This window comes from Rousettus aegyptiacus, unplaced genomic scaffold (genome assembly GCF_014176215.1).
Source record: "Rousettus aegyptiacus isolate mRouAeg1 unplaced genomic scaffold, mRouAeg1.p scaffold_m13_p_13, whole genome shotgun sequence".
Lineage (NCBI taxonomy): Eukaryota > Metazoa > Chordata > Mammalia > Chiroptera > Pteropodidae > Rousettus > Rousettus aegyptiacus.
The window spans coordinates 28,246,807-28,274,444 of record NW_023416288.1 but is presented as its reverse complement, the minus strand read 5'-3'; the positions used below and the strand labels follow the sequence as shown (position 1 = coordinate 28,274,444).

Below are 27,638 nucleotides of genomic sequence, written 5' to 3'. Positions count from 1 at the left end.
GTTTCCCTACCAGTGGTAGGAGAAGAGCAGTTGAAAGATAATGTAGTATAGGCCAGGCATTGTTTTTTAATGATATAAATATCTGGATGTACTGAAAATGTGTAAAATAGAGATAATTCCACGAAAGAGAGCAGCTGTTTCTGGAACTAGTCATTAGGGCGGGAATTCTGTAAAATATAAACATTCTGGATTTCAGCATCATGTTGGCAGTGCATTGAGATGGAAACTATTCTCTATGAACAAGCAATGACTTCTCTTTTGGAAAGAAAAATGATATGATTAAATTATTCTTTTTATCTGTAAAAAGAGATATCATAAGAAATCTGTAAGCATTCTCCATTCCGGAATTCTTTGATTTGGCATTCTAACTTGGGTAATAACTTTAATGTTAAGAATATAATTTTCTAAAATTAGTGTTGAATACATTAAAATTGGCCTGCAGATTGAAAATTGAAGTCCTCGTGTTCCATAACATCATCAGTACTTTGAAAACATAAGGAGCACAGTTGTTGACTGTCATTCTCGCTGGAATCAGTAATCTTCTGTAAATACCAACATCAGTTTCTGCGAGAGACAAAAGAGCTGACAAATACACACACTACACTCCCATGCTTAGCTGCCAACAGATTCCCAAATTATCCTTTTGTCACCTGTGCTCTGAAGGTAAACACTATGAGCTTCTGTAGCCTTCAACTTAGGTAAGCATTCAGATAACAAGGGAAAGATGATGATAAAGATAATACTTTTTCATTGCCTGTAATCTTTCATCTAAGAAAATTTAAAAGGATTTTTTCCATGAGAAAAAGAAAAACTATCCATAAATTTAGTCAATTCTATGTCGAGGAGTTATGCATAACATCTTTAAAAGCTGAGATGTAATTCATATACCATAAATTCACTGTCTTAAGTACAATTCAATAGTGTACAAAATATTTTAAAATGAGACCATTTAATATGGGTCTGGCGCACAATAGCACTTCATGAACATGAGTTCCCCTTTCCTTTTCCTACATCAATGTATTTTGAACTTGAAACAAATGAAGACACAGGAGGCAGTTTGGGTGGTTCTGTTCTGCCTTGTCCCCCCATGGGGTGCTGAACCCTGCTCATGAGAGCTGATTGTGCCTATCTCTTCCTAATTCTGAGTCTAGTAACGTCACCTTGGTGGTTTGTAATGGGCCGTGATGGAGATATCTATACCATGGAAACTGATCAGTTTTGTTTGAGAGCTGATAGTTAAACATTCACCAGCATACCCATGCTAATGTTTATCCATTTCTCCAAGACTAAGTTTTACCATTATTCATGGCCACATTACTTGGCTCATCTCTTTGTCATGACCAACAAATTTAACTAAGTTCTCATCAATCGGAAATAGAGAACCTCAACTGGTTAATACTATATTCTTAACTAGGAAGATAATTTCTGTTTGAGTTTTTTTTTTTGGTGGGGGAGGGATGGTAAAAAAAAACATAGCATGAAATTTACCATCTTAACCATTTTTGTCTAGCATTGTTTGAGGATGAGCATGATTATAAAATATCTAAATAGTTTTATTATTCATCTATAAGGAGATGGTTAAATTCTATTCTGAGCAAGCTTATGTTCTCACAATTAGTTTTTGATTGATTTGTTTCTGTCTGGTCTTTCAGAATTTTTGGCAACCAGTTTCACATTAGGGCAACTCTTAGGGACCTTGATCACCAGGGCTCCCAGACATCCTAACTAGAACAATGCAGTTGTGTGCTTCAGCCTTAATGACCCACACAATCTCTCTGACTCTCAGTTCCAAATTCCAGATTCCTAGGACTGGGCTGGGATTCACCAAGCATGGGTCCAGAAAACACAGTTGCATTGTTCCAACACTAGCTCCATGGTAGTCATCAATGTGCTGCTGGAGGCAGAGTTCAGGAGCCACACCTTCAGGTAGAGATTCTGCAGTGTTCAAGCACCCGGTCTAGAACAACGTGCTTTTTGTGTTAGGTTGTGATAACTGATGGTTTTAAAGAAAATATTTAATCAAGAGAGTTGGTATTTTATTTTAAGTCTAGAATATTCAAGTACAGTATCGATAAAATGAGCATAAAATTCTAAAATCTTAAGAAGAGAGAAAGGAGTTAATTAACATAATTCATTTGGTACGACATCTGGTTAAAATTTCAGTTGTATAATTAGAAAATGAACCCCTTGGATTTAAACAGGGACTGTTCTTTTGGACAGTTTCTGGTGTGATTTAAGCATTAACATATGTACTCATATTGTTCAAATGAAAAAGGGAGTTTTAGATATTTTTTAGTGCCATTTGAAGTAGACGAATTGTGATAGAAACAGTTGAAGTAAATAGTTTCCAGGCACACAACACTCTATAATGTGGTCTAGTGTCTTCTCAAGACCTGTGTAGGCATTTCCCCAAAAGGTGATTATGGCATAGGAGACAGAACATAGGATTTAACACTGAGATTTGGACTGTTAGTCACATCTATTTTTACACCATTCACTAGCTCTGTGATCTTGGACACATTATTGAAAATTTTCTGAGCCTTAATTTACTGTCCATAAAACAGAAAGAATAATATCTATTTGACAGGGTTGTATTAATAATTAAGTCAAATAATATACATGAATATCCTTGTAAACTATAATGTAGCATTCAAAAAAGTGAAGTATTAACACTATTACTCAGTTCTTAGTTATAGCATATTTTCTTCATGTATAACCAACCATTTATACACATCTAATGTCTACTTATTACTTTATCAACCATTATTTGGTATCCACCATCTGAGATACCCAGATATCGTGCTGGGCCATTGGAATAACAAGATCTACCTAAAATTATTCCTGCCTTCAAGTAGCCAAACCCAAAGCTATTTGCTGTTTAACCTGAGTAGCTATGACCAGTGTTCATATTATAGAACCATGCCTAAAAAGCACTAACCCAAAATCTAGAAACACCAGGTATTTTGCACACGATCTGCACACTCAACTGGCCATAAGCTATGCAATCCTTACAGTGAAATGTATAACAAATATCCAGCTTGGAGGATGGCCTTTCCTGGGAGGGTATTTCTGGTGGAGAGTTCTTTGCAGCATTGAGGGTGGATAGCCATATCTTCACTTATAACTATTTATCTTCTATAAAAATACTCAGGTTTTAGCTCATCAGAAAACATATTCATTTCTCTCATCTTAACTTGATTTCATTTGCAAAGACTCTATATCCAAATAAGATCACAAGTGCCAAGGTTAGGACTCGAATATATCTTTTTTGAGGGATACAATTCAATCCATAGCATCCTGATTATCTATTTATATTATGACTAAGAAATTACTATGTTACTTAATAACCATTGGCACTTAGATCAGGAAAATTCAGTTTTAGAGAATCATATTCTACTTATTGAATATGGTCAAAGGAAAAGTCTGTGGTTTACAAAATAGCTCAGAAAGTAATAACCTTAATTAAACTTGGTAAGCTGAGAACACAAGCAGAATGTGTTTTCTGTTCTAAGGACCAAGAACATATCTTGAGGCCTGCGCAATATTGCATCTCACTCAAGAGTATGAATTCATTGATTTCTTATGAATATTTGGAGGCACTAAAAGCAAAAATATACAGGTGGAACTACATTAAACTAAAAACTTTCTGCACAATAAAGAAAACTATCAACACAATGAAAAGGCAACCTATGAAATGGGAGGAGATATTTGCAAACCACATATCCAATAGGGGTTTAACATTTAAAACATATAAGGAACTCATTCAACTTAATAGCAAGACAAAACAAAACAAAACAAAACTTCAGCCCAATTCAAAAATGGGCATGGGCCTAAATAGACATTTTTCTGAAGAATATATGCAAAAGGACAACAGGTACATGAAAAGATGCTCAACATCACTAATAATCAGGGAAATGCAAATCAAAACCACAATGAGATATCACCTCACACCTGTTGGGATGGTTATTAGCCAAAAAAACAAGAGATAACAAATACTGTGAACGATGTAGAGAAAAGGGAACCCTAGTATACTATTGGTGGGAATGTAAACTAGTATAGTCACTATAAAAAACACCATAGAGTTTCCTCAAAAAATTAAAAGTAGAACTACCATATGTTCTAGCAATCCCACCTTGGGATATATATCCAAAAGAAATGAAATCACTTTGAAGAAATATCTGCACCCCCATGTTCATTGTAGCATTATTCATAATAGACAAGGTACATAAACAACCTAAGCATCCGTTGGTGGATGAAAGCATCAGGAAAACATGATATATATCTACAATAGAATATCATTCAGCCTTTAAAAAGAAGGACATGCTAATATTTATTTTTAAAAATGAATAAAACTGGAGGATATTATGCTAAGAGAAGTAAGCCAGAGAGAGAAAGATAAATACTGCATGGTATCACTTATATGAGGAATTCCTAAAAAAAAGAAAAAAAAAAGTTGAACGCATAGTAACAGTGGTTGCCAGGGACTGAGTGGCAGGAGGCAGGAGGGGGATAGGAAGAGATCTGTAAGGGGTATAAATTTCAGTTATAGATGAATGAGCTCCGGGGATCTATTGTATAACATGGTGTCTACAGTTGGTAACGCTATTGTATAATTGAAATTTGCTAAGAGAGTAGAACTTAAATGTTCTCACACACAAATAAAAGATTATTTGGGAGGGATGTAAATGCCCTCTTTGTGACTAAATGTTACAAGGCACATTCTGGAGCTATTTCATAGTGTGGTCCTTTGAACTATGGCATACAAAAACAAGTGTCAACACCAGTAGGCTACTGCCAAAAGTGGCATTTGGTATCATGGAAGATAAATTCCAACTATCACAGTAACAGCCACAGCAGAAGCTTCCCTGATAGGGTTACAGGAGCCCCTTGCCTCTCATCCCTCATCTCACACAATGTGGCACTGTGCCTCTGCAAGCTCTGCTGGGTGAGAGTGAAGCCTGTGACATCTGGCTTCCAGTGCTGTGATGAGATCTTCCGTCTCCTCTTTTCTCTTCACTTTTTCTCCACAAAAAGTGGCTATTGAGGAGGAAAAGGAATAAATCATTGCAAATGAAAATAAGCCAGTTAATGAACAAGAGAAGCTGATCCAGAAACCAACGGATGTTATTGTATGTAAAATGAAATTTTCTACTCATGAAAAATAAAAGTTTGTGTTTTTGTTTTATGTTCTTTTGTGGTTTTTTTTTTTTTTTTTTTTTTTTGCTGGCATAAGATAGTGATCCCTATATTTGATAAAAATAAAAATTCATAAAAACTGAATAAGAGGTATAAAGAAAGAACTTTTAAATCTGGAGTCTCCTAAGATAGATATAATAAAATGTACTGAACCTTGAAATAGAAAGCTAAATAGAAATTATTGTTATTATATGATTATTTTGTCATAGCACATAGTGGTCATAAGTAGCAATAGAAAATGCAAAACTTGACCTTTCATTGTAAAATTTGGGTTATCTTCTCATATGCCAAGAGAATATGTGTATTCTCGACTAGGAATTGATGACATGAATTGACAACTCGGGATTCAAATTTAATGTGAATTTTTTTATTGATCAAGAAGAGACTTTTTTTTAAGTCTTATACCTAAGTCTTTGATCAGTTTCGAGTTAATATTTCTATATGGTGATAAATAGCCATCTAGTTTTATTCTTTTGCATGTGGCTTTCAAATTTTCCCAGCACCATTTATTGAAGACACTTTCTTTTCTCCATTGTGTTTTTGGCTCCTTTGTCGAAAATTATTTATTCATATATATGTGGGTTTATTTCTGGGTTCTCAATTCTATTATATTGGTCTGTGTATTTTTTTTCTGCCAATCCCATGCTGTTTTGATCCTTATTGTTTTGTAGTATAATTTAAAGTCAGGCAGTGTGATGCCTCTGAATTTGTTCTTTTTTCTCAGGATTACTTTGACTATTTGGGATCTTTTGTGTTTACATACAAATCTAATGATTTTTTGTTCTATTTCTTTAAAAAATGCCACCAGATCTTGAGAAGGGTTACATTAAATTGGTATATAGCTTTGGGTAAAATGGCCATTTAAACAATGTTGATTCTTCTAATCCACAAACACAGAATATGTTTTCATTTTTGGTGTCTTCTTCAATTTCTTTTAATAATGTCTTGTAATTTTCAACATACAGGTCCTTCGCATCCTTTGTTAAGTTTATTCTTAGATTTTTTTTGTTGAAATTGCAAAAGTAATTTTTTAGAATTTTTTTCCTGAAATTTCATTTTTAGTGTAAAAACACAATGGATTTTTGTACATTGATTTTGTATTCTGCAACTTTACCACATTTATTTTGTTTCTATATATTGTTTCTAATAGCTTTTTTTGGGACAGTCTTTAGAATGTTATCTGCAAAAAGTGACAGTTGGACTTATTCATTTCCAATGTGGATGCCTTTCATTTCTTTCTCTTGATTGATTGCTCTGGCTAGGACTTCCAATACTATGTAAACAATAGTGGTGAGAGAAGGCATTCTTGCCTTATTCCTGATCTTAGAGGAAAAGCTTTCAGTGTTTTATCATTAACTATATTAGCTGAGGGTTTGACATATATAGCCCTTACTATGTTGAAGTACTTTTCTTCTATACCTGTTTTATTAAGTGTTTTAATTATAGTGCTGTATCTTGTCAAATGCTTTTTCTGCATCTATTTATGTGATCATATAATTTTTATCCTTTATTTTGTTGATGTGGTGTATCATATTGATTGATTCACATATATTGAACCATCTATGTTCATCCCTGGAATGAACCCCACTTGATCGTGTTGTATAATCTTTTTAATGTATTGTAATAATTGATTTGCTAGTATTTTGTTTAGGATTTTTGCATCTGTATTCATCACAGATAGTGGCCTGTAGTGTTCTTTTTTTGTGATATCCTTAGCAGATTTTGGTATCAGGGTAATGCTGACCTTATAAAATGAGTTAGGAAGTATTGCCTCTCCTTCAATTTTTTGGAAGAGTTTGACCTAAAACAATAAAATGCGTAGAAGAAAACAGAGACGCTACTTATGAACCTTAGTCTTAGAGAGAATTTTATGAATTTGACTCCAAAGGCAAGAGGAGTAAAAGCAACAGTAAATGAATGGGACTATATGAAACTAAAAAGTGTCTGCTTAGTAAAATAAACTACCAATAAAACATAGAGGCAACCAATTGAATGGGAGAAGGTATTTGCAAACAACACTTCCAATAAGGGGCCAATACCCAAAATATATAAAGAACTCATGTAATTCAGCAGCAACAACAACAAAAACAAACCATTTAATTAAAAAATGGACAGAGGACCTGAACAGACACTCTCCCAAGAAGACATACAAATAGCCAACAAATATGTGAAAAAATTATCAACTCTGTAGCTGTGTATAAAAATATATGTACCCCAAAGTTTATTGCAGCATTATTCATAGTGGCCAAGACATGGAAACAACCGAAGTGTTCTTTGACAGATGATTGGATAAAGATGTGATACATATATACAATAAAATATTACTTATAAGAAAAAATGAAATAGTGGCATTTATAATAACATGAATGGATCTTGGACTATTATGCTATGTGAAATAGATCAGATAGAAAAGTCGAGACCATATGATTTTATTCACACATGGGATATAAAACTGAAAGTGACAAATGAATAAGATAAACAAACAAACTCATAGACACAGAAAACAGTCTAGTGGTGATCAAGAGGAAAAGGGGGGATAGAAAAGGGTAAAAGGGGTCAAATATATGGTGACAGAAGGAGATTTGACTTCGGGTGGTGCACGCACAATGCAATACACAGATGATGTGTTATAGAATTGTACCCTTGAAACCTATATAATTTCATTAATCAGTATCACCCTTATAAAGTTATTTTTAAAAAGGAAAGAGACATTTTCAACAGAAATAACTGGCTCAGGATACATGAGTACTTAACTTATTCAAAATATAAAGATTGTGGAGTGTTTTAACTGCTGTCTTATCCATGTTAATAAATCTATCACTTTTTCATCTTTTTCAAAGTTCACTTGTCTTAGGTAAATATATTTCTGGTCCTTCTGTGATCATTCCACTCCAGTTTCAGATACTTTTTACAGGTTACATCTGTGTTTTTCTTCATGTCCTTTGGTCTTCCAGTTTGAAAAGCATTTTCTATTTTGTTATTCAAACACTTCCAAAACCATTACTTCCTCCAATAAAGTTTTCAAAGCTACTTTAGAAAAGAGATGATACTTTTATGGGCAGTATCCAAAAGATTCAACTCTATGAGTTTGATTTGACACAGGAAGACCCATGATTCCCTCCTTAGATTCAAAACTACTCATCCTAGTCTTGGAAGATATTAAGCAATCATGGTATCACCTTTCTAGTCATTCAGCCTCTGACAATAACAGGTTCGGGTTAAGAGTAGTATTGTACCCAAAGACACATTAGAGGAGTATATCTAGAATCTAAGTGTGAGAACAGTGTCACATCAGCATCTTTTGAATGCTTCTTTAAAGAGGAATAGAAAGTCTTTTTCTGAAACTGGTTGCGAAAGCTTAATCATACACAAGTTTGTTATTAAGGCCAAAAGCCACACAGAAATTTCCGACAGTCAACTTAGGTCAATGAGCAATAGTGTAGCCAAATTGTCTCTCTAGAACCCATATATTTAAAAACAAACAGGAAAAAAAAAAGACAAATGTCATTCATTTGATATAAATATTAAGTCCAAAGTAGAGGCAAATATATTCCTATGCTCAAGTGGTAGAGATTTTTGCAAAAGCTTTAGCGATTATTAATCAGATAACTCAATTTTTATGTATACATAGTACCATAAAAACAACAACAACAACAAACCTCTGTTCAGAAACTACCAGAGGATGTTTTTCTACTTTTTTCTTCTGAAATAAGAATTTAAATCATCTGACTTTCTTATTATATAAAAAATGTGCAAAGAAAAAATGAAGATCCTCCCACAATTATTGGCTTAATTTCTGATGAGTTGCCATTCTAAGTCTTACTTTGCAGACTCTTAGATAATATTTTTATGATTAACATGGAAATATCTGTTTACTTTTTTTTTTAAAGGAGTCCAGAAAAGGATTTTATTCAGCTGACAAGAATAAAGGTTAAATACAAAAGGTAATGGCATTTATTAGCTTGTTAAGTTTATTGCTGATTATTCTTCATGTATTTGTAATTGATAAATATTCTGATCTCGAAACTGAATAAGTTTTTAAGTCCTATTTTCAAATAATGATTCTGCCAAGTACTTGATGAACAATCTAAGCCTAGTCCCACAGTTTAGCCTTGAAAATAGTTTTTCAAAATTTTATCTTTTCATAGAACACAGTTTCCTGAGGTAGAAAATATGAATAAGAATAAACATGTTTGCTTCATTGTATTGTTGTGAGAATCAAATAGTCAAGTAAAGAATGTTTGTGAAAGGGTAAAGTTATTTTTTAAAGATGGTATTAATGCTTATGGAAAAAAAATTCAACCCAGTAAATTTTAAGAATCATATGGCTTTATTCAGTGATTCGTGAATTGGGAAGCATCAGATCTAGCAGATAGAAAGGAGTTCCAAAGAGCTATACAAGGCAAAATATTTTATAAGCAGAAGGGAGCAGGAACAAAGAAGTTATACTAGGGGGAAAAAAAGTGCATTGTTATTGCAAGGTTACTTTCCTTATAAGGGATGGCAGGGGTCTATCAGGCAGATTACCTAATTAATACTGACCAGGTGATTCCTGATTGACTGGCTTCAGATCCCATTTCTAGGAAGCTATCATTAAGTCTCAGTTTGGTGATATGGGGCTTAGCATAAGTGACTTCATTTTGGGCCTGTTGTCTCGTGTTTAACAGTTGTTTAGTTACTACTATTAAAAGGTTTAGGTTAGTAATTATTTCAATGGGATTAATAAATTTCTGCACAATTTTCCATAGCCCATTTGATATTTATACTTACTAGAAGAGCTAATAAATACTTTTTATATATAAATTTAGTAAGAACTCTTCAAACACAACTTCCAACAAAAATAGTCAATACTACTTATCTCATATAAAAATGATCATTAGTGATCAAATAAACATTTTTCTTTTTATTCATTATCACATCACTTGTAAACTCAAAACCTTAAGGAGTTCAAGATTTGACTGAAAGTCAGATTTATTGTCACCATGGACCCAACTAGAATATGCTTCAGGGAAGTCAGAAAATAGAGTTAGTTACTCAAAGAGTACCCACTGGAAAGATTATCCAGGAAGAAGAGCGCAGATGAGAGAGGTAATGGGCCACCACAGAGTAACAGGAAGAGAGAGCCTCCCCATCCCTTCCCTACAGGGTGCCTCAAGTGTTCCCAACTAGCGAGGCAACTTTAGAGCAATATCTAGTATCTCAACATTTGGGCCATACTCCCTTGATTAGGAGGAAATCCAGGCTTTTTCTCCTGGATCTCCCTCCTCAGGTATCTGATGTATTTGCATGGGAGGGTTGGGAGGGAGAAGAGGCTGGCTCTAGTTCCTTAGCATTCATCTGCACTGCCCTTACCATGTCTCTGCCAGTGAACCCCATCGCTCTCAGTCTCCTCTATAGAGGTCAGCCTCCCCTTTCTCTACACCCTACCCAGACTACTGCTGCTGATCCTTCAGCTCCACCAACCCTCAAGGCTCCTCTTCTTCTGTATAGAATGGAGAGAAACTCTATTTCCTTCTCATGACCAGCTTTCTCCAAGAAGAAGCCCTATGGTAGGACTGGAGACCCTCAGCTTCACAGTCCTCTCCTACCCTGGGGGAACAAAAACTCTGGGCAGAGAAGGAAGAAAGGCGGATTGGCGGCAGGGACAGGGGAGGGAGGAGGGATAGAGAGGTGTTAGGTACTTTCCACTGTGCCTAGACCTACTGCTTTCTCTGATTTACAAGTCTACTCTGAACGCCTTCATCTTTCCATATTTATAGTCAAATCTTTTTTTAATTTCATTTTGCTTTTTGTTTGTTATTTGCCTAAGGTTCTCTGTAGTCTCTTTTATTGTTGTTGTTGTTGCACCCTGTCAGCCAGACACACCCAAAGATAGCAGGCTTGTTAATAATGACCACTGCAGCCACAAAGAGAGCTTAACTGGCATAACCCAAAATTAGAGCATCTGTGTATACTTCTCCTCAAGTGACTGCATTTACAACAAGGCAATTCTTTTAATAATTGATTAAATTGTTAATGAATTATTTATTAATACATTAATAATTTACATTATTAATGGTTAGTGATGGATGTTTACTAAATTTATTATGGTAATCATTTCACAATATATACATATATTAAATCATTATGTTGTACACCTAAAAGTAATCCGATGTTATATGCCAATTATATCTCAGTAAAACTGGAAAAAATAGAACAAAGCAATTATTCCTACCATCAAGGTATTCATTCTTAAAAATATTCAAAATACAATTGACAGTGAAGTAAACATAGTAGATATAGTTTCTGAGAACTGCTCTCATATGTTTTCCCCTTGGAGAGAGACAGAATGGGTATTTTATATTTAAGAAAAAAGAGTAGTAGTTATCTTGAAATGCTCTTAAGTAATATTTATCCAAATAATCATTCCCACAAAAGAGACATAAAGAGAACTTTTGACACTATTTCCCTTTACCATAATTTTTTAAAAATTGCTTATTACAGGTCTATAGAAGTAATCTAGCTAAATGAGAAAAACCTCAATGTTCGTTTGGTAATCGTGGGCATATTTGTGATGTGTTTGCAAAGGCATTTGTTTAAAAATTATGTTACAATTATTTATTTTAAGCTTTTCTCAGAAGATAGCTTTCAGTGAAGACTTGCAACTATGTATTTCTACTTCAAAGATAGCAAATTACTGATATTGAGTGTTAAATTTCCAGTCAGTAAAGCACCCTATTGCCATAACTCTTTTTTCCATACAAATAAGTTACATTTGAAGGCAATAAATTATTTTAATCTCATTTTAATAAGCCACATTAATTGACAAAATCTCATTCATCCATTTATTCATTGCTTAAAACTACTTCTTAAGCACCTACCATATATAAGGTAGTGAGGATGTAATTTTGAAGAGGAACTTGGCCTTAACTGCAAGGCCTGGTATAAAGGACACTTCGATAGTGTGCAATATGTGCTCTATGATGGTAAATACAAGATACTACGAGGATACATGGAAGAGACCTAACCCTAACTGGGCAGAAGGTGGATGAGGGTGAAGGCCTGCTAGAGAAGGTGATCCCCAACAGATGAATGGGAGCTTATCAGGCTGACTAGGGGAGTGGGTGAGAGGTCAGGGTGTTTCAGTAAGAGAAAACAGTATAGAGGTGGAATTGGTGGGTTTCATTGGGAGATCTGCACTTTTAATTGTGTTTAGAACTGAGTGTGTGCTTATTGGATGTTGGACAAAAGAGAGTCCAGAAGAAGACAGAAGGAATGGTAAGAGGTGAGACTGAGTTGTAAATAGAGGCTTAATCCTGAAAAGCCCTGGAAAGACATGCCAAGGAATTTAAATTAAGTTGTGTGTGTGTGTGTGTGTGTGTGTGTGTGCGCGCGCGCGCGTGTATGTCTCAAACCCAGAGAAGACAAAATGATACTTGTTATTTAGAAAAATTACTCTGATTTTTAATGTAGACAATGGAAATTTTGCCCATGAGTGCTAGCTACCACAGGGTATGTAAAATATATTCAGCTAACATTGGATTTTTCTTAGATTACTCTGCTAAATATTTAGACGATAGATTAGTTGTTTTTAACAATAATCAGGTTTTTTTTAAGAACCAAAATAATTTAAATTGCCCATTTGAAAAACAAGTCCATCTCTCACTCCTTTCCTACTGCCTAGGAAAATGTTTCAGTTTTGGAGAGGTAAACTATTAGATGGACATCTTTTTGTTAAAGCATTTAAACCCTTTTTTTTTTTTCTTTTGGCTATTCAGTCATAGTAATTTAGATTTTATAAATTAAGAATCCTTTTTATAATAAATATGTTAACAGACATTTAGTGAGATATTGTAAACAAGGCTCCATTAGATGTTATATGTGAGACATATATAACATCTAACATGCTCTCATCCCAAAAGTCTCTTACCTTATAATTGGAAAAAAAGAGCTACATGCAGGGAAAAAAATCCATAATAACACAGGAAAATATGGGGTAATATCAAATAAGTGGAACTGACATTAAAGGTGTTTAAAGTTTAGGGAATGCAGAGAACACTTTGAACATGATGCAAGAGAAACTGGATTCCTTAGTAAGTATTCATTGAGAAACTTTTCTAATCTTGACATCCAGCTAGATAATGTTCCTATTTTCATGGAGCTTATTTCTTTTAGGGAGGTAGACATAGTAAAAATAAATGAGATAATTTCAGATAATTTTATTAAGAATATGAAACAGGGAGAGGCACACTGAGGGATCTGAGTACTATTTATCAGGGGGGCCTCTCTGAGGAGGAGACGTTTAGCTGAGACTGAATGTCAGAAGGAGTTAGGCATGATCTGTGGAAAAAGAATTCCAAGCAGAGGAACCAGCCAGTCTGATAGGAAAAGTTTGAGGTATTGAAGGTTCCAAAAGAAGGTAGTGTGGCTAAAGGTATTAAAATAAGCAAAGAGAATGGTAGAAAACAAGATGTAGATGATGGAGGATGATGAAAGTCAAGGGGGAAAGGTTTGCATTTCGTTTTAAATAATATGGGAAGTTATTTCAGGATTTTATGCAGGGGAGTAAAATAATAAATGTATGTATTAAAAAGACAGTTTGGCTATTAAGTGGGAAAAAAAGGAGGAAAATCAACTGGATCCGTGCTATCACAAGTACAAGAAAGTCAAAGTACCATCGGTGTAGGCAAAATGGAAACCATTGTGACCTTGACCAGAGCCACTTCCGTAGTGTGGCAGTGGACGAGCTCCCAACAGAAGTTGGTTGAGAAAATACAAGATGAGGAAGTGGAATCTGAGAAAGACATCTTTGTGAAAGTGATTTTTTAAAAAATTATTCTAAAATAGTATCACCTTCTGCCTGAAATCTTTGCACAATGTAGCATACCCCCAAAACAATGTGTTTTAAAAGTTGGAAGGAACTTTAGAGATGATCCAGCCCAACCTTACCATTTTACAGATGGCTAACATGAGGTCTGGGGACTTTAACTAGTTGCAGAACCAGAGCCAGATGCCTAACTAACAGTGTTTTTACTATTCTTTTTACTGTCCTGCGCTGCTACTAATAACTAGAATTTGTGGAGTGCTTACTAGGTGCCAGCTACTGTTCCAGAAGCTTAACATATATTCACTAATTTAATCTTTATAATAAACCTATGAAGAAAATTCTATTAAAACCCCCATTTCACAGCTAAGAAAACTAAGGCACAGAATATTGAAACATTTTGTTCAAGTTCTTACATCTGGTAAATTCTGCAGAGCCAGAATTCAAAACCCAGGTACTCAGATTCTTAACTACTATGCTATTCTATTATTCCATTTAGTCTCAATCCTTAAAACTCTATTTAAAATTAATATTTGCATAATTTACTGTGTTAAATTTCTGAGGTCTCAACACATATCTAATCCTATTTAATCTCAATACAGCCTACCATTACTTTGTAGAAAATAATATTTATGTTTAAAGTTATGCTTAAGTATTAATTTTTATTTTTTATGCATGTGGCGGTAAAAGTAAATAAGTACCATATCGTTGTGAAATCATTGCTCACTGAAACAAGCTTCCTGTACAACTGGTTTGTTGTTAACTGACCACTGTAAGAAACTTGTTTGTGAAGGTAATGTAAGAAATCATTACTACTTTGAGTACTTGCTTATCTCTGAATTTCACCTCTGTCAGATTACTCATTAGATTGTCTCTAAGATTTAAATTGCAAAAGGAATACAATCTTTTCTGGGGGTGGCGGGGAGGGACCAGAGCATCTACCACAGGGAGGCTAGACAATAGGGATTCAATATTTCTGCTACGAGTAATAATAATAATAATAATGATGATGATGATGATGATAATAATATAAGAGATTTCCTCTTTTTTTAAACTCTTAAATACAAACAGGAAAATTTCTGGAAACAATATTACTTTTCTCATGTCCCTTGCTCATTTAAAGTCTGAACTTCAAGATTCAACTAGGTTTTCACTGAAATTCACCACGCTCCCCTCCACAGCTGTGGTCTTAAAATACCATTTCTGCATTTATTTTAGCCCAGGGAATAACTGCTTGGAGAAACCACAGAGTCAATCAGACTCAAAATGCCCCAAATCCTTCCCGCTTTGGAGTTTTCCATCTACAGATCAAAAGATTTTATGCCCGTCAGCAAGTTTTTAATGCATTTGCTCCTCATATGCACAACTTCCATTTAAAGACTCTCCTTGGCTGACTTCTCTGATGGAGCTGTCTGCTTGCCAGGAGAGCAACAATAATGCGAAAGTTACAAAGGCGCCTTCAGGTCCTCTTTGACATTGACCTGATGTTTCAGATAATGTCCAATTCAGTTCTGGAGAAACCACCTTCTTTGCACCAGGGGCAAAGGAATTGGTTTTCAGTGTGTGTGCACTGTGAAGATAACAGACAAATATAAACTGCTTAAATGAAATGGTCATTTAAAATGAGAATTAAACATACAATAGAAATGTTTACTATAATCCCTCAAAATAATGTCATGTCATTAATACTGGATTTAAGAGTAGATGTAGTTTAAGCTTGCACATGTGCAGTGGGGTTGAAAAATTTGAAAATGGTTTTTTTCTTATCGTCTTTTTTTTAAAACTGAGTTTATTTAAATAGTCTCAATTGCCTTCTTTTAATGACAGGAAAAACAGTACATGTAATGATAGATTTGGAAAAGAAAAACTGAAATCTCAAGGGCGGTAATCTTTTGCAAAAAACTTAATATTCATGAATTATGGGAAAGCGAAGGTAGCCAACATATCACTTTTCTTTGCTCCAAGTGTTCAACTCTTTGCCTACAGCCAAACCAAGCCTTACAATAAAATCTTGATTACTTTTAGAAGGAGGAGGGAAGCAAACACATATTATTGAGGCTTTATAACCTGCGCAATAATAAACTTAGGATTTATATTTACATACCTTAAGCTCACGATAAATCTTCGTGTAAAATTTTTATTTATTTTTGAAAGTAGCCTTTTTCTTCGTTTCACCAAATCATAGTGTTTCTGTACTGAAAAAGGGTTGAATGAAATTTGGCCTTAATAGACCTCTTTCATTTCTATATTTGTCCTAAATCAATACACTAAAGTTCAGATTCAGTATTTGGTTGAGAATGTGTGAATTTGCTTAATTTATTTATTTTCCATCCCACCTAGTATTTATAACTACACAAAATGTAGAAATAACTTTCTGCTTTTCTCAAGTGTTCTCATTCTAAGGGTGCTGGGTTAAGTAGATCTAGATCCGCCTTGTGTCCATTTTCATGCTTCCTTTCTTCTCTTATGAGGAAAGTTATAGTTTCTGAAATAATAGACACTCTTGAGGGGAGAATTTTATGAAGAAGGAGGGAATGAAGAAGTGATGAGAAGGGAAAGCAGAGATTAGCTGGCAGTGTGGCAATTCAGTACCCAGTGAGAGAGAGGGTCCCTCTTAATTTTATGTATAATTCTTCTAGGAGAAGATACGTAGCTTTGGATTCGTTTTTTATCTTGTTCTGATGTAACAAAGAAAAAAACTAGTGTGTTCACTGGACCACTTTGAAAACATGCAATGTTCTCATAAAAGTACATTTTTTGTTTGATTAATGGGCTTATAGGTCTACAAAAGTATAGGAAGCTCAAGTCTACAAATAAAAGCTTAAAATCATAAGAGTTGATCTCAGCAACAGGTGAGAATGAGATGTAGGATGTGGAAAGTCAGATGAGAGTAACCACAAACTCATTGCCAATTACCCAAAAACATTTGTATATATTTTTAGCAATTAGTGGAGAGAGCAATAGAAAACATATATTTAATTAGCCATATGGTTTGTTTTACTAGAATTGAAACTGTATGTGTCTCCCAGTGTGTCAAGCTTTTAGTGCTTCTTAACTTATATCTATATACATACTTATATTTCATTCATTTCAATTATTCAGAAAAGTGAACAGAATTAGCATAATATTCAAATCGTATTTAGCTGTGTTGTTGGAAAAGTAAATGAAATATAGCAGAGATGTTTCCATTATGTAAGTAGTGGGAAGTCTTGGAAACTATTTGTTTCAGGTGTATGAAGTATCATTTTAATTCCTTTACATATTATAGTTAATATGTTAGACATAGATGATTTCAAAAATGGTGGCAAATTCAATCTCAGTAGTCATGTTCCATCTCACTGACTTTCAATTTAATCAAAACTCTAAGAAATTTCTGACAATGTACATCCTTTTCCTATACCCAACAGAAGAAGCCATGTCTGCAGCTATTTAATGCAAGTTACCTCTTGAACCCTTATAATGAATAATTTATTTTAGTCCTCTCTACTCTAAAATTTTCTTATAAATGTGAGAAAGAGAAGTTGCAGTTCTTTCTGAACTTAGTCATCAGCCTTTGCCTGATAAAATGCCACCCAGGTACCCCTTCCCTTTGTCAGAGCTCCATGTAGGTGTTCAGCAGGCAGACCAATTGTAGATCAGCTTTGTCTGGATTACAGAAGCAGAGATGCTGTATTGCTACAATTAGTTAGGTGGTCTTCATATCAATTATTTTATTTCTATTCTTGATATTTTATTCTTTTTCTCCTCTAGAAAAGTTATCAATCATAATATATAGTCCTTACTTTTTCAGGACGTTACTGTGAAATGATGTTTCTCAGGCAAGAAAACCTAAATATCAACCTCTCAGATTGCATTAGTAACTTTTATATAGTAAAATAATACCTTCTCTATCCAATCAATAATGTTCGGTCAAGCTTCTCCCCACCCTCCTACGCCCCCCCCCCCCCGCCCTGCCCCCCAGGACAAAGGTAAAATCTTTTTCAGGATGAAGGGATGAAGGTGAAGTCTTATAATTCAAAATAACAATGAGGCTCATGAGAATTTGACTAAGAACTCACTGTTGATTCTAGGATAGTTTATTTGAATTGCTCTGTCTTTGATTAGTCCAAGAACTCATGGTGCCTTTTTTTTTCTAGCTTCTTCAACAACTGTAATTAATTACAGAATTTTGGCATTAATCTTTTCACCAAGGCCATGAATACTATTTAAATGAATAACGATTATTTCTTTGTGTTAGGTCTTTCTGCCCTGAGGCTATCAAAATTTCATAGTTAAGTTTCTCCACATTCTTCAAAGCTTTCTCTTTCAACTTTGGCTAAAAACAACATGACAGGACAAGATTCATTATCTGGGTCTATAAATTAATCTGCATTCAAATATGTAGTAATTATAGCACTTAAGCCTGTTAATCAAAGCACGTGGATTTTGGAGAACGTGTCTTTGAAAGTTGTATCTATAAGAAGAGTAGAAAAGACTATGACTTGATTAGAGCATTTGGACCAGGCAGCTATCCCTCCATATCTACAGTCGGGATAAGGGTTAGCCCCCACAGAGCAGATGAGTTAAAAATGGGCAAAGAAAGACAAAAAAAATCAGAAAATAGTATTATTTGTCTATTTTTATTTTGGGATTCTATTTCTAGATTATTGAAGGATCTAAGGGGTTCTTAGCTCTTCTTGTGTTGATATCTAGAATTTATTTCCCATTGAGTGTGGCAGGATTTATCTAAGATTCAACATTTTTTATCTGGCTTTTAGTTAAACTTATTCTTTGTGTGAACTGTCTCTCCTCTTATTTCATCCTCTTGAAATGCAAACCAGCCCCAACCCCTCTCTCCTGGTCTTAATCTCTATATCTTGGCAGGATGACAATCCTTCACAATTATTGCTCTTGCCACACTTTTGTTTTCTGTTCTCCAACTTTCCTTAACCACTCCTGAATTCCTTTCTTCTTTTCCTCCCTCCTTCCTCATCTCTCTTATCTACTTGCCCTGCCTCCATAGTTCTAAAGGTCCTTTAGAAAACTCCATCACTCTCCATGCCTTATCTAGTCTTCATCAGCTGGCACAGGGACTCCCTGCTTCCCCCAGAGACTTCTCAACATAAAGAAGTATATGACAAAATAAAGGGAACTATAGTCAAGCAACTTAGGAGTATTCTAACTTTTGGAGAAAGTCCAAAAGAAAGTTTCAAAGCCTATGAAAAAGGTTTGGAGAAAATAAGATAGCCTCATTGAGACAGAGTTAATGGGAGCCAAAGATTGTTTTACAGTTCACCTAGAATTATAGTGCCTGAAAGCAAAAAGATTAGCCCAAAATGTGGGAAAATACAGGGCCTAATTTCATAAATTCTATGTCTTTATGATAAAAAAAAATATTTTAGTGAATAGGAACACAAGAGGTAAAACCAGATCCAAACTTAAAAAGACTCAATCATACATGAAGAAAATGGATTAAAGACCAAGTAGAATAAATCCTCCTCAGTAATCAGTGTCATTGTATTTTAATATCACTAATTTGGGCAACTGTTTCAGCGCCTAATTAATATAATTTTACAAGGATTTTGAAGTCCACATTGTTTATCTAACCATGTGGATTATTCTTGTTGTTCATTCTGTTGTGTGCCAGGTGCTTGAGACATAGGATGGTTCTGAAATTGTTTGAATACCTCCCTATTGCAGGCCCCATTTTAGATGTTTTATATTTTTTAATGTAATTAATCCTCACAAATATCCTGAGGTGTAAGTTACATTACCCCTATTTTACAAAGGATAAAATTGAGGTTCGGATGGTTAAACACCAAAGTCGTATGCTAATAAATATTAAAACCTGGACATCAATTCAGGCCTGTCTGACTCCATTGACTAGACATTTCAGCAATGGTTTAGATTTACAGTTCTAAGTCCATTATCAAAAACCATAGTGTCCTGTCAAGAGCTTTGGGATTTCGAACATCAGTTCCGGGAAGGCTCAGGATTATATGATATAAAAGGAAGAAAGTTGTAATTTTCAGGTCAAATGGTATAACAGGGTCAACAGATCATGGAATCTCTATTCATTTATCTTAAGCTGATTTTTTTTTTTTAAATGAGATGACATGGCTGATCAGGATAGAGATCGATGAAGGTTACTTTACATAGCTATTTAAAAATCAGTCTCCAAAATTGATTTCCTTAACAAACAGTTATGAGGAACCTACTATATATAGGCTAATGTGATAGACAATGGTGATACAAAATAAATAAGAAATAATCTCAGACTTCAGGATTTATTTAGTCTCAAGGAAGGAGTAAGCATACAAATAAGTACAAATAAATTTCACTGAATTTAAGAAGCTACTGATTTCAAGATGCCACCAAGGAAAAAAGATGTCAAATAAACTGTCATGTCATCAATTTTAAGATTCGTATGTGCATATTAAAACCAATTACGTAGAGTAGATGCCATGCTACATGTAAAAATATATTTGCAGTGGTGACATTAGGACTGGGGTAGGGATGGGAAAGAGGAGAGCTAGAAAAATCTTTTCAAAGTAATCTGTGAATTGAACTTGTAAAGGTGAGTGGGTTGTGGTGCGAGAAAAGATATGAAAGATATTCCACAAACGAAATGGAGTAAAAATGTCTGGCTGTCTAGCTTGAACACAGCCTAGTATGACCTGGGATGACAAGTATGTAGGGCAACTGGAGCATCGCTGGAAGCCTGGGAAAGGGGCATTGAGGCGGTGTGATGGTTAGTAATATGACTCCCTAGGTGCGAGCCAGACTAAGGGGCTTGAACACATGCTAAGGACTTTGCCTCACCCTATTATAGGCAATAGGGAGCCATTGAAGACATTTAAGAAGGAAGTCAAGTCTATCCTGACATTTTTCCTTCATTCCAGGTATTCCTTTCGGCCCATCCAGCGAGGGCTTCACAGATAGCTGGTTTTACATCAAACCATTGCCACCTCAAACGTTATGCAACTTCATTTCCATGCTGTACTTCTACAGTCATGAAGATATGATTATCATAATTTCCAGTTCAAAGATTTGCTGTAGGATTCTAATAGTTTACATGCTTTCCCTCCTCTGAGTCTTATCTCACTTACCTTTGCTAAGATCTTTATTCTTTGAAACCCTGCTCATTTCAAAAGGTCCATATCGATTGTCATTTCTCCTAGTCACTGTTTCCTGATTTTCCCTAAATGTATGGCAGCTTGCCATCATTATTTGAACCCCATTTTACTTTTTGGGTCTCTCTTTATTGACCTCTTGGTTTGTGTTATATCATGTAGCATATTGTCTCTATTAGACTGAACTGTTTGAGTACAGAGATGTGATCTTAGTGTCTTATTAATTCTGTTAGTATCTGTTCTGAGCTCAGTCTAATGGAGATGACATAACAAATAATATGACAAAATTCTGCTTTACGTGTATCCTGCCCTGCCTCTGAGGAGCAGCAGGAGGAATGATGTGTCCCTTTATATTTGTATCTTTCTCACTGGCATAGCCAGCATCCAAGGTGGCCCCTAATGGTCCCCACATCTGGTATTCATGCCCTTGTCTAGTCTTCTCCCACATTGTATCAGGATTGATACATTCTATTGATGTGACCAATAGAATGCAGCAGAAGAGATGGTATGTCACTTCTGAGATTAGGTTGTAAAACAACATGACTACTTCCTTGGTCTCTCTCTCTTTCTTAGATCACTTGCTCTGAAGGAAGCCAGCTGCCCTGGCATGAGAACACTCTTGCACGTATAGAGGTACATATGTCAGGGAACACAAATAGCCTGACAATAGCCAAGGACATGAATGATCCTGTAAATGGATCTGTCAACCACAAGTGACTACATGCCTGGGCAACAGCTTTAATGCAACCTCAAGAACAACTTTGAGCGAAAGCCAACCCCTGGATCCGTAACCTATAGTAACTGTGAGTTGATGATGATTATTTTAAGATTCAAAATTTAGGGTTATTTTGTTATGTAGCAGTAGATAACTAATATCCTTAGCAAATATTCCAATTTTGAGTGGAGTCTTAAGCAGACAGAAGAAAAGAGAGTTGAATATTCAGGTTCAGAAAACACCAGTCAGATTTAGTGTTTGATAATTTATTGTTTAAATGTACAGTGATCTATCGAGTTCCCTTCCTGGGACCAGAAGAAAAGAAGAGTGGGCTGGTGAAAAGAGGGCTGAGCTACAATTCTTCCTGTCAGAACTGAATTTGTGTTCCAGTTCTGCTGCTTACTATTTGATTATCAATGGAGAATTTATTTATTCTCTTTTAAATCGTGCTTTTCATACCAGCAAAAGGGATATAATAATTCATACTTGGCCTATCTTGAGGATTAAATAAGCCTGTGTAAAAGAACTTTGTAAACAGCAAGACATCAACTAAATAGAAGGTGCTTTGCAAACTGGGATGCTGACATTTTATTGGCTCAGCAGGACCCATTTGCTGAGTCAACTGGGGGATGGCTATTTGACAACACAGAGCTTCTCCCCTGGGGAGATATTTGGCCTTCTGGTAACTTGGGTGCCAGGCAAGTATGTGTCAGTCGCAAACTTCCTTGCTTACCTTGGCTTATTCCAGGCTTTTCAGTCTCTGGCCCTCTATAACAAACTTGATTTTGAAAGTTAAGAATAGCATATGCTTCTCCTTGGGGTCAACCTGAGGCTGTCATCTAAAATTTAGGAAAATTTGGGGCTTTACATTTGAAGCAAGAAAAGAAAAATGTATTTATATCACAAAGAGAATTACTGAGACTGATTTCTAAGACTGACTTATTTTAAAAATATGAACAAAAGCAACAAAAGCAAAAATAAATAAGTGCGACATCGAACTAAAAAGCTTTTTCACAGCAAAGCAAACCATCAACAAAGTAAAGGGCCAACCTTCTAAATGGGAGAAAATATTTTCAAATCATATCTGATAAGGAGCTAATATCCAGCTGTTTTTATCATAGCATGTTAAAAACGAATATTTCCATCTTAAATGTAGAGTACACATATGTTGAATATTCATTATGTACAATATACTTTTCTCAGCTTTATTATAATATAATTGACATATAACATTATAGAAGTTTACGGTGTATAACATAATGATTCGCTATGTGTATATATTGCAGAATATCATTTTGGTTAGTTAACATCATCACTGCACATAGTTACATTTTATTTCTTGTGTTGAAAACTTTTAAGATCTATCCCCTTAGCAACTTTCAAATACACAATACAATATTGTTAACTATAGTCATTATGCTGTACATCACATCCTTACAACTTATTCATCTTATAACTGGAAGTTTGTACCTTTTGACAACCTTTACCCATTTCCCCTACTCCCCAGCCCCACCTCTGACAATTATCAATCTGTGAATTTGATTTTGTAGATTCCATTTATAAGTGGGGTCATACAGTATTGGTCTTTCTGTTTGACATTTTTTTTAGGATGATGTCCTCGGTTTCATCCATGTTGTCACAAATGGCAAGATTTCCTTCTTTTCTTATGGCTGGATAACATTTCAGAGTGAGTGTGTGTGTGTGTGTGTGTGCACACGCGCGTGCGCGCGCAACTTTATTCATCTGTTGCTGGACACTTAAATTGTTTCCATATCTTGGCTATTGTAAATAATACTGTAGTGAACATGGGAGTATCTAAGAAAGTGATTTCATTTCCTTCAGATACATATCCAAAAGTAGAATTTCTGGATCATATGATAGTTCCATTTTTAATTTTTTGAGGAACCCCCATACTGTTTTCCACAGTGGCGGTACCAATTTACATTCCCACCAACTGTATAAAAGGTCTCCCTTTTTCTCTATATCCTCGCCGGTATTTGTTACCTCTTGTCTTTTTGACAGTAGCCATTCTAATATATTTGAGAGGCGTTATTTCATTGTAGTTTTGATTTGATTTCCCTGATGATTAGTGATGTTGAGCACATTTCATATGCCTGTTGTCCATTTGAATCTATTCTTTAGGAAAATGTCTACTCAAGTCTTCTTTCCATCTTAATTTATTTTTTGCTATTGAGTCGTGTGAGTTCTTTATATAATTTAGATATTAACCTCTTATGAGATGTATGTTTTGCAGTTATTTTCTCCCATTTCATAGGTTGCCTCTTCATTTTACTTTTTACATTATTTTTTTACATTATTTATTTTGCTGTGCAGCAGCTTTTTCATATGATGTAGTTCCATTTGTTTATTTTGGCTTTTGTTACTTGTGTGTTAGGTGTCATACCTAAAAAACATTGTTGCCAAGACCAACATCAAGAAACTTTTTCTCTGTGTTTTCTTCTATGAGTTTTATGATTTCAGGTCTTATATCTAAGTCTTTAATCCATTTTAAGTCAGTTTTTGTGAGTGTAAGATGAGGGTCTAGTTTTAATATTTTGTATATGAAAATCTGATTTTTTTCAACAACATTTCTTGAGGAGCCTATCTTTTCTTCAGTGAGTGTTGGACTCTCAAATATTAGTTGACCATATATGCATGAGTTTATTTCTTGGCACTTGATTTTGTTCCATTGGTCTATGTGTCTGTTTTATGCCAGTACCATATTGTTTTAATTACTATAGCTTTGTAGCATAGTTTGAAATCAGGAAGTGTGATGCCTCTAGCTTTGTTCTTCTTTCTTAAGATGGCTTTGACTACTCAGGGTCTTTGTGGCTCCAAACAAATTTTAAGATCATTTTTTCGATTTCTGTGAAAAATGCTATTGAAATTTTACTTATATATATGTTATTTTTGTTTTTATATTTTATTTATTAACCTTGATTAATAAAATTATATAAGTTTCAAGTGTTCAGTTTAATAATACATCATATGTATATGTTGCATTGTGTGTCCACCACCCAAAGTTATTTATTTTTAAAATTAATTAATTAATTTTTTATGATGACATTGGTTAATGAAATCCAATAAGTTTCAGCTATCCATTTTAACAGTAAGGCATATATATATTTACACTGCGTGTACACCTCCCATAGTTAGATTTCTTTCTGTCACCACTATTTGATCCCATTTACCCCCTTTACCTCCCTCTTTCCCTCTACCCTATGGTAACCACTAGTCTATTGTCCATGTTCATGAGTCTCTATTTGTCCTATTTATTGGTTGCTTTTAGGTTTATATTCTACATATAAGTGATATCATGTGATCTCCAACTTTTTCTGTCTGGTTTATTAGCTAGATTATCTCGAGATCCATCCATTTTGTCACAAATGGCAGTATTTCATCTCTTCTTAGGGCTGAGTAACATTCCATTGTATATATGTACCACAACTTCTTTAGCCAATCATCTATCACAGGACACTTTGGTTGCTTCTATGTCCTGGCCACTGTGAATAATGCTGCTATGAACATCAGTGTGCAAATATCTTTTTGGATATGGGTTTTAAAGTCTTTGGGGGTAAATGCCCAGTAGAGGGATTGCTGGATCAATTCTTAGTTTTTTTGAGGAAACTCCATACTCTTTTCCACAGTGGCTGTACTAATTTGCAGTCCCACCAGCAGTGTATGAGAGTTTCTTTTTCTCTGCATCCTCTCCAGCATTTGCTATTGTCCTGTTGATTATAATTGTTTTTCTAACAGGTGTGAGTTTATTTTGGGGCTCTGAATTCTGTTTTATTTGTCTCTGCCAATACAATGCTATTTTGATTATTGTTGCTTTGTAGTATAATTTGAAGTCAGGCAGTATGATATCTCCAGCCTTGTTCTTTCTTTCTCAGTATCGTTTTGGCTATTTGGGGTTCTTCTGTGATTCCATATAAGAAATCACCATTTGAATTTTAATCGGGATTGCACTGAATCCATAAATGACTCTGGGGAGTATGGACATTTTAACAATATCAATTCTTCACAATACTTGTTATAAATATTCAATGCTGAATGTAACTTTTTGATAGAATATATATTTTTTACAACCAAATAATGGCATATTTTTATTTATCAGTGGCATTAGAATTTTTCTAGAGGCCTAGAATTCTAGAATTGCAATAAATCTGACAATCACCTCTGCCACTTCTCATAAGAAAAAGATTTTTAGAAGTCTTGTTAGAGGCCTATTTATTTCCAAAGGGTTTTAGGCAGGGTATTACATAACTTTTTTAGCATCTGTGTTGGTGCCCTACCCTTATTCCCTCAGCATCCATATAGTTAGACCACTTTCTTATTGCAAACCCCTGCAACTCTCTGCCTGAGAGCCTCCTCTGGCTAGAGGAGTGAGCTTATTCCAAACATGCATGAGGAAGGCTGGGAGCTCTGTGTAGTGAACACCCCTGGAAGCAGCCTTTACCCAACCAGTGACAGGAGTTGTAGATAAATACTCCAGCTTCCTCACATCTCAGGCGAGAAACTCTAAGGTGTGTTCCGCCCCAGGGGATTGAGCCCCAGCTGCTAATCTATCATCTACTGGTCTCCCTCCTTCTCTACTCTCCTGCCAGGGCTTCCTAAAATTGCTTCCTAAATAAACTGTGTGGACTCAAATCATGATCTTCAGTGCTGCTTTTGGGGAGAATTCAACCTAAAAACTCCCCCAATTAAGTTTTCTAAAAACACTTCCAGCCAGCTCCAAATTATATATTAGGATATTCTTTTACCAGTGACATTTACATGGAAAAAAATGTGGCTGGTTGCCATTTCCAAAAACCTTTTCACAGTCACTTGAGCCAGAACAGTGTATCAGTCACATTTTTCAGTTATCAGTTGGCTGTATAATAAAATAGATAGCATAGTCTAAAAAAGGAGTTTTTTCAAATAAACAAAATACGCTTATTACAGAATTTCTTTGTCATCTTGCATCCTTAAAGAAATAACTCCAGGTACCTTTCATAAATTAGTGTGTGATGCCTTTCCACTTCTGGTTCTGATAAATCATCATTGCTTCACAGACACAGCTGGAGAAATACTAGGATCGAAGAAGGAGATGTTGTGGCAGTTTGTGTATTTGTTAGTTTGTGATACTCTTTAGTCTAATGGTAACTCAACTGCATTGTCCTCTGCTTGGGAGCTAGTGCTGGGGGGCAGCAGATTTGTTTGTCAGTAAATAAATTGATTTCTCCGCTACTCTCCTAATGTAGAGTAATAATTAATTCTAACATTAATGAAATTGAAATGAGGATGGAGATGAGCTTGCATTTGGAAACTTGTATAATATTAATTTTTGAGAAGCAAAAATTCATTAATGATTAATTTGCTTACTCTCTACATATATTCATTTGTCCCAGGTCAAATTCCACAGAATGTAGACTGTGAGACAGAGATTTGCCTGGGAGGGGTTTATTGGGTTGCACTCTGGGAACAAGACCACCAAGGAATGCAGGAAGCCTGAGAAGCTGAACATCAGTACAGCTACAGGGCTGTGGCCAGTCTCACCGGGAGCTCTGATGCTGCTGGCCCTTCAGAGACATCTCGAATCAAGGCTACAGGAACCAGGTTTTCTACTCTGTATCAGCCAGTTGCAGATACAGATACACCTTGTAAGGGGTTGTAACCTTACTGACTCCCTCCAACCCAGGGAAATTCTCAGAGAGGACTCAGCTCTGAGTTATACTGCAAGTCAGTGTAAAAATGCTTTCCTCTGCCCTTAGTGGGGGAAGTGGGTTAAACATCATAGCATCTACTGCAATCAGCAGGAATGGGCATGTTG

At 35.1% G+C, this 27,638-nt stretch overlaps 1 long non-coding RNA gene across 10 annotated transcripts in view; it reads left to right on the top strand.

Moving 5' to 3' along the window:
- Positions 1-27,638, top strand: part of LOC107507984 — a 165,893-nt gene that overhangs the window by 36,495 nt on the left and 101,760 nt on the right. For 6 of the 10 annotated variants that reach the window (XR_004953916.1, XR_004953915.1, XR_004953914.1 and 3 more), the window contains exons 4-5: positions 9,087-9,140; positions 21,685-21,914. The exons of 1 other annotated variant lie outside the window; for it this stretch is intronic. This is a non-coding gene — a long non-coding RNA (uncharacterized LOC107507984). The remainder of the gene's footprint in view (positions 1-9,086; positions 9,141-21,684; positions 21,915-27,638) is intronic. 3 more of the 10 variants (XR_004953911.1, XR_004953909.1, XR_004953912.1) reach the window with 2 other exon arrangements.